The sequence below is a fragment of the Biomphalaria glabrata genome, unplaced genomic scaffold, assembly GCF_947242115.1.
Source record: "Biomphalaria glabrata unplaced genomic scaffold, xgBioGlab47.1 scaffold_45, whole genome shotgun sequence".
Lineage (NCBI taxonomy): Eukaryota > Metazoa > Mollusca > Gastropoda > Planorbidae > Biomphalaria > Biomphalaria glabrata.
This window is the reverse complement of record NW_026602922.1, coordinates 34,675-42,438: the sequence shown is the minus strand read 5'-3', so window position 1 is coordinate 42,438 and position 7,764 is coordinate 34,675. Positions and strand designations below refer to the sequence as shown.

The window sequence follows — 7,764 nt, the reverse complement described above, 5'->3', positions numbered from 1 at the left end:
TCAAAAACATTCTTTTTATAATAGAAAAAAATACAATAGAGTCGACCTAGGAATACTGTTCAGAGTTGTATAACTTTGAAATCTCAGGAGATCCAGAGATACTAAATGTCCAGGCAGTTTCCAACATTGATGACTATCCGATTCTTCGCTCAGAAGTAGCAGCAGCAGTAAAAACCCTGAAAAAGGGAAAATCAGCTGGAGTTGACAACATTCCTGGCGAACTTCTTCAGGCGGGAGGAAAAACTATGATAAACGCACTCTATATGATTGGCAACAAGGTCTGGCAATCAGGAGATTGGCCCAAACCCTGGACCCAATCACTCATAATAACCCTTCCAAAGAAAGGCAACTTACAACTCTGTCAAAACTATCGCACCATCAGCCTCATAAGTCATCCCAGCAAAGTACTGTTAAAAATCATATTAAACCGGCTAAAACTGATAGCAGACAACATCATATCAGAGGAACAAGCAGGTTTTAGACAAGGTCACAGCACAACGGAGCCAATCCTAAACCTCAGAATACTCTGTGAGAAATATCTCCAACACCAAGAGAATCTTTTCCATGTCTTTATTGATTTCAAGAAAGCTTTCGATCGAGTATGGCACGGAGCACTCTGGGCGACAATGGAAAAGTACAACATTAATAAAAACATAATCAAAGTTATCCAGAACCTCTACAAGGATGCCACCAGTGCGGTGTACTTCAACAATAATATTGGTTCAAAACCACAGTTGGAGTAAGACAAGGCTGCCTACTGTCACCAACACTCTTCAATATCTTTCTTGAAAGGATAATGGAAGATGCCCTCGAGGGCTATGAAGGTACTGTTAGCATTGGAGGAAGAAGAATTACTAACTTGCGCTTCGCAGATGACATTGACTGCCTAGCAGGGACAGAAGAAGAACTAGCTGTCCTGGTGATGCGCATTGACAAGACTGCCGCAGCATATGGCATGCAAATAAATGCCGAAAAAACTCAAATTATGGCCAATAGCCATCAGGGCTTTAAAAGAGGCTTCAGTATTGGAGGTGAAAAGCTAACTAGTGTTAACAGCTTCAAATACCTCAGAGCTATTGTCTCAGATGAGGGAACAAAACCCGAATTATTGGCCCGAATAGTACAGTCCACAGCAGCCCTTTCGAAACTTAAAATAATATGGAAAGATAAGGGCTTAGCCCTCAGCACCAAAATCAGACTGATGCGCTCTCTGGTCATGGCCACATTTTTATATGCTTGCGAGTCATGGACGTTGAATGCAGAGCTTGAGAGGAGGATCCTAGCAATGGAATTGAGATGCTACAGAAGGATCCTAGGCATCACATTCAAAGACCGCATCACAAACCAAGAAATCAGAGACAGGGTTACTGTAGCGATCGGAGCCCATGATGACCTGCTAACTATTGTGAAAAGACGAAAGCTTAAAACCTTTGGCCACATTACAAGATCTACGGGGCTCGCAAAGACCTTCCTTCAGGGAACAGTGCCAGGGAAAGAAGAAGAGGCAGACAGAAAAAGCGATGGGAGGACAACATTAAAGAATGGACAGGCCTGCCATTGAGAGAGGTTTTAAACAAGGCAAAAAAAAGGGAGGAATGGAGAAAGACAGTCGACAAATCTTGCCTGGTGCCCCAACGGTCCAACAGACTAAGGGATAGGTAAAGGTAAAAAAGTAGGTCTAGATCTAGGCATTTAACTACATTCAATGTACCAAGCTCACTACAAACATTTGCCCATTTATTCTCTATGAAAAAAACAAACAAACAAATATAATATAAGATCATTAACATTGATGTCCAAAACTGGCTGTCTGAAATAAATTTTGGTAAGAAAATCATAATTTAATTCAAACACCCTATTATTTTTGTAGTATAAAATCAAACAACTTGGCTTATGAATCAAATAAAACAGCTCCAAAAAAAACAGAATAAGTATTGCCGGGCTCATTAGCTTAGACTTAGCCAACCAAAAAATATAGTCTTAACCCTAGGAAGAGGTAAAGTCATCCGGGTAACATAGGAAAAAACAAAAACCTGATGTAGACATTTGAAATTCTTTTTTCTTTTACATAAAAAGACAACTAAATGGAAGGAAATTGGGTCAGAATCATTGGAAATGGACATGCTAGTTTCATTAAATATCAAAAAAAAGATTTAATGACCACAAAAACAGCTAGTGTCTGAATTCATGTAATGTCCGGATTAAATAAACTACTCTAGATATTATATTAGATCTATATTACATTATTAGTATATAGATTCTAGTTTCTATATCTATCTCTCTCTAACCTCAAGAACCTTTATGATGGTTTCACCTGTCAAGTAACCCACTGTGGCAAGCTGTCAGAGGAATTTCCAGTCATGGTTATTATTTTATTGGGGATCCCATAATGTCTCATTACAGTCCAAATAGATTCTCTGTCGACACTATCAAAAGCTTTTTCAAAGTCAACAAAAGTTGCATATAGAGGAGATTGCCATTCGACACATTGTTCTACAATTATCCTGAGTGTAGCTATTTGGTCAGCACAAGATCTCCCTTTTCTGAATCCGGCCTGTTCTTCCCTTAGGTGTTCATCACATGCTCCCTTTATTCTGTTTAGTAGGATTCTGCTAAAAATCTTGCTTGGTACTGACAGCAAAGTGATGCCTCGCCATTTCTCACATTGTGATAGATCTCCACTCTTTGGTATTTTTATTAGCAAGCCCTATAGATTGCAAGTTTTAAAAGGCATTTTTATTACATTTTAATCCGCAACTATTCTAAAAATTATAATCATTTTTTCAGACATTTTTTCTTTTCTGAGCCACTAAATTGATGATTATGTTAAATCAACAATTGATTTTAAAATAATATTTCTGATTTACTTTGATGCAAGAAAAGGCTAATATTATAAGCAATACGTACTATAGTCAAATTATGCACTTTTATAAAGTATGCTAAGCAGGCTTAAACAAAGCATTAAAAAAAGAATATTTGCTATTGATCTTTTAGAAAATGGGGCTATCTATGTTATAATTTTAATGAAGATTTTTTTGTTTTTACATTTTATCCTCAAATTTAAATTAAAACTATGTCAATAGCTATATGTCTTCATAAGTTATAACTAATTTAACATGTATTTATCTTTGGAATGTTTGTAAATTGTTTTACATGTTTCGGATGTCCCTTCAGAGTTGAAGCTAGTTTACTTCCTAGTCCAAACCTCCCGCAGGGTGACGGGGGATGGGAGCAGGCAGGGTTTGAACTAGAGACCATCTATAAATCCGATCGACAGTCCAGCGCGCAAACTGCACGACCTGGCAGTCAGGATCGTTATCTGGGTAAATATTGTCTGATAAATTGAAATAATGCTTAAGTCTAGAAGAAGTAAAACTATGGCATGCATCCTATTCACCTAAATTAATTCCACTAACTTCGATAGTAAAGCAGTTTACTTGCTATGTTGTGAGTTTTTTTTTTTAAAAAGATTTTAAAATATGAAACATTTGTTGGTGCTCCTGCTCTGACACTGAAAAAAAAGTAGGTCTGTTGAAGTTAATGAATAATAAAAACAAAGAAGAATATCCAGATTATACATGATTACATTTTGTAGTGTCATTCAATAAGGAAATCTACTTGAATTGTAAGCATGTTTCTAACCCTAAATATTTACTATATAAATAAATTATGGCTTTCATTAGCGCTACTTTCATGCTTATAGCATTCTCAGAGCACTATGGTCCAATCTCATTTGTGGACCAGTAGGAGTAGGTTTTCTAACTGCCTTAAAGCACTCAGTAAACACAACTCAACTCGAGTTGTGTGTCGAACCTCTTGCCCCCTTCATAGGCAGCCAAGCTAAGCCAAGTTCAAGCATAGTTGGCCTCTTGACCACGCTTCCTACTAGGCTCGATTGGTTACCTTGGTTGTGGAAAAGGAAATATTTAAAGTTCTTGAAGTGTTCAGTATCCTCATTTTGTAATTAAACCTGATGCATAATGGACATTAATATTTTTACTTTATATTTTCATATGTTTCCAACTGTGAATTGCCTCTTACTTTAAAATTTAGCTCTAGCTGGATAACTTTGTGCAATAGAAAAATTATGTTTAGATTTTGGAAATTATAATTTATGTGCTACATCTTAAATTCACTATATACTTGTAGAACTATTGCTTGGAATCTAATTGCAAGTTTCTACTGTCGACTGTCATACTAGATATGGTCTTATGACTGCATTAGAACCGAAACTATAATGGAATCTAATTGCAAGTTTTTACTGTCAACTGTCATACTAGATATGGTCTTATGACTGCATTAGAACCGAAACTATAATGTTTGCCCCCCCCCCCCCCTCCCTCCCTTCATATGGAAAGCAGGTAAATCTTTCATTTAGAGCCAAATTATATAACCCTTACCGTATTTATACAATAAAAGTGTACTGAGCATGTTATAGTAGAAAGAAGACACATTATAGAAATCTTATACATAAGAATTTGGATACCAAGAAAAAAAATCTTTTCTCTAGTGAAACTAGATCTGTATGGATAATGGTTTGCTTTTAATGTTTAACAATGCAGCCAATCAACCTTACTGGTACATCTGGTAACAGGTACATCTCTTATGGCTAAAATGACCAGTGTGTGTGTTTTGTATCAAGGATATGCATGTTGTTGGTTTTGAAAAAATGTTTGATGTGACTGCCAAGGCTTTTTACAAATCTTTTGTATGTGTGTATGTGGTTTTTTTTTTCTATTTTTTTTAAATTTTGTATTGTAATCGGAATTCTTAAATGGTGGGAAAAAAATGTAAACCACTATTTTGACTGTCAAAAACAGTAAACCTAAAAAAAATGAATTTTGTAGTTTTAAACAAATTGAATCACACTTATAACATATATAAAATATAGATTTATAACATATTGAATCACACTTATAATACATACAGGCTTGCTGCCTGGTCGTGTGGTATATTATTTGGACTTCTCGATGGTCCTGGGTTAATACCCTGCCTGCTGTCATCCTGCTGGAAGTTAGGACTAGGAAGTAAATTATCTTCAACTCTGAAGGAACAACTAAGATATGTGAAACATTTTACAAACATTTTTTTGTCTTCCTTTCTCAGCACATACAACTCAATTTACTTCTATTGGCTGGAAATATTTAAAGCATGACAGTGGCATAGGTAAATTACCAAATAGTGGATCTTATGTTGGATTGATCAGCCCTGATGAACTGACCTGACCATTGTAATTGAAACCATAGTGAGTAATAATTTCTTAAAAGCACTCTTCTTACCTCCCTCCCCTCCCCTTAAGATTCTAAAGAAAAAATTTGTCAGCATGTTACATTACTAGACTGTAAGACTCTTTATGACATATCTGTCAGACATACCTACAGGTTGGAAAACTTATCTATTTGACATACCTAGATGACATATTAACTCTGATTAATAAAAGAAAAAAGTTTTTCAGACACAATCACTTTATTTGTATTTCAGACTCATGACCACTCTATCTGTATAGGTCCTGGTATACCCTGGGATGATGTTCACCCACAACTTTTAACTTGAAATCTTAAAGGAAGTTTTGTAAGTATATTTCATTAGATTCTTCTGCTTAAAATAATTTATAACAATAAAGAAAAAGTTAAAGACTGCTATTGCATGAGGCTTGTATTTAAAAAAAAAAAAAGAAAATATAATTACTGACAAATGAATTCAAAAGTTTGATGTCAGCTGGCAGAATATGAACCTGGCACCATTATTATTATTATTATAGCTTTTATATAGCGCTACTTTCATGCTTATAGCATGCTCAGAGCGCTTTTTGGTCCAATCTCATTTGTGGACCGGTGGGGGGGAGGGGGTATCTAGGAGTTGGTTTTCCGTGCTGCCTTTGGGCGCTCAGTAAACACATCTCTGCCCGAGTCGGGTGTCGAACCTCGAGCCCCCTTCTAGGTAGCCAAGCCAAGCCAAGTTCAAGCGCACTTGGCCTCTTGACCATGCTTCCCACCATTGTGAAAGGTAATCCAGTGTGCATACTGCACAACCAGGCAGCCATCCAGTCTTAAAAAGAATGTGTTAATTAATCATTTTATTTAGTTTTAAATTAGACTGTTTTATGTTTTATTTGTATCTCTTTTCTATGGACTTTCTTTTGTTTTAACAATAATTTATTACCAGTTATATAAATTTAGTAAAATGTTTGCAGCTAAATATCACTACCATTGTTATCTTTAGGCTAAACTAACAAGCATGAATGTCTGGTACAGTAAGATAGGGTTAATGGTCAACCTGACATTATGGTTCATTCATTGGGACAGCTAATGGTGAGTCAATTCTATTTTTAAATATTAAATTAATCTGATGAATTCCTTTGACACTTTTTGTATTACGTATCAAACTTGGCAGTGAAACAAAGACCAAGGAAAAGAAGCATAACTTAATTTATTTAGGTGATAGAGTAGCAGAGTAGGCCTAAAGTGTCTAATGCAGAACATTCTCAGGACATAAGCAATGTATTCATATCTTGTACCTTTGCTGAAATGTTAACAGACAGAAATTTAAAGTAGGGAATCCACCTGGGAAATAGTTTAAAGAGTGTTGGTAGACAAAAAGATTTTAAAAAAATAACCATAGACTTGCAATGAAAAAAAAAAGAGCCTACTGCTGTGCCACACCAGTTGGTTAAAAGAAAGACTTAGCAAAAGAAAATCTGGAGATGCTTTAGTAATAAATAAGTCAGCACTTTAATATTGTATTCATATATATATATTCATATTATCACATTCCATCTTTCACAGTTTGTGTCTGACCAAGCAGTTCTCAAGTTAGGGCTTGATGAAGTCTACAAACTGACCACTATATCTACTGGACAAAAAGGATCATATTCTGACCCCCTCCCTCCCAACCATTTTCTCTGCCTTATCACAAAAAAAAAATTTAAAAATGGAGGCGCCATGGTTAAACAGTAAAGAGCTTGGCTTCCAAACCATGGGTCCTGGGTACAAATCCTGGTGAAGACTAAGATTTTTAATTTCTGGATCTTTGGGCGCCTCTGAGTCCACACAGCTCTGATGGGTACCTGATATAAGTTGGGGAAAAGTAAAGGCGGTTGGTCATTGTGCTGGCCACATGACACCCTTGTTAACCGTAGGCCACAGAAACAGATAACCGTTATATCATCTGCCATCTCTTATGTCATGAAAAAAATTATTAGAAGAGTTTATGACATTATGCTGATGTCACATGTTGATAGATGAATTCACAAAACTTTTATGTACATAGAGCTGTTGAAAAAGGCAATTAGAGTTGAACTTAGTCCAACATAATTATTCCTTGAATGAAATTGGCTTTTCATTGTGAATATTTTTGTCCATTGCCACTGCAGAGAACCAAAAATGTAATGAAACTGTTCTTATTATCTCCTGCAATTTTAAAACTAACCTATTAAAATACTTTCTGTTAGTAAACTGAGTTTGAGAAAACATTATATAAAATGAATTAGACTGAAACTTAAAAAAACTATGCTTACTCTGTGTTGCTCGGAATCCTAAACATTTCTCTTTGAAACATTTTGGAAGGAATCTTTTAATGATTAAAGCTGTGGTATGTAAATAAGATGTAATTATTTTTATTTTTTAGGGTACAAATGCACTTGGAGCTTTTGATGGTGTTCTGTTCAATGCAACTATTCCCACATCTCCAGCAGCTGGCTTTGCAGCTATTGGCGCAGACAGCTATGGCTTGGATGATTTTGATAATTATCTGCTTCCGCTCTTC

General features: G+C 35.7%; 1 long non-coding RNA gene across 3 annotated transcripts; it reads left to right on the top strand.

The window, feature by feature from the left end:
* Positions 1-3,235: 3,235 nt before the first annotated feature.
* LOC129924112 (uncharacterized) lies at positions 3,236-6,911 on the top strand. Of its 3 annotated transcripts, XR_008776029.1 has the most exons (6): positions 3,262-3,323; positions 4,595-4,712; positions 5,107-5,245; positions 5,482-5,571; positions 6,223-6,311; positions 6,786-6,911. It is a non-coding gene; the product is annotated as an uncharacterized LOC129924112 (long non-coding RNA). The 3 variants fall into 3 exon arrangements; XR_008776027.1 differs by lacking the exon at positions 4,595-4,712 and having other exon boundaries at positions 3,236-3,323; XR_008776028.1 differs by lacking the exon at positions 3,262-3,323 and having other exon boundaries at positions 4,582-4,712.
* Positions 6,912-7,764: the final 853 nt, after the last annotated feature.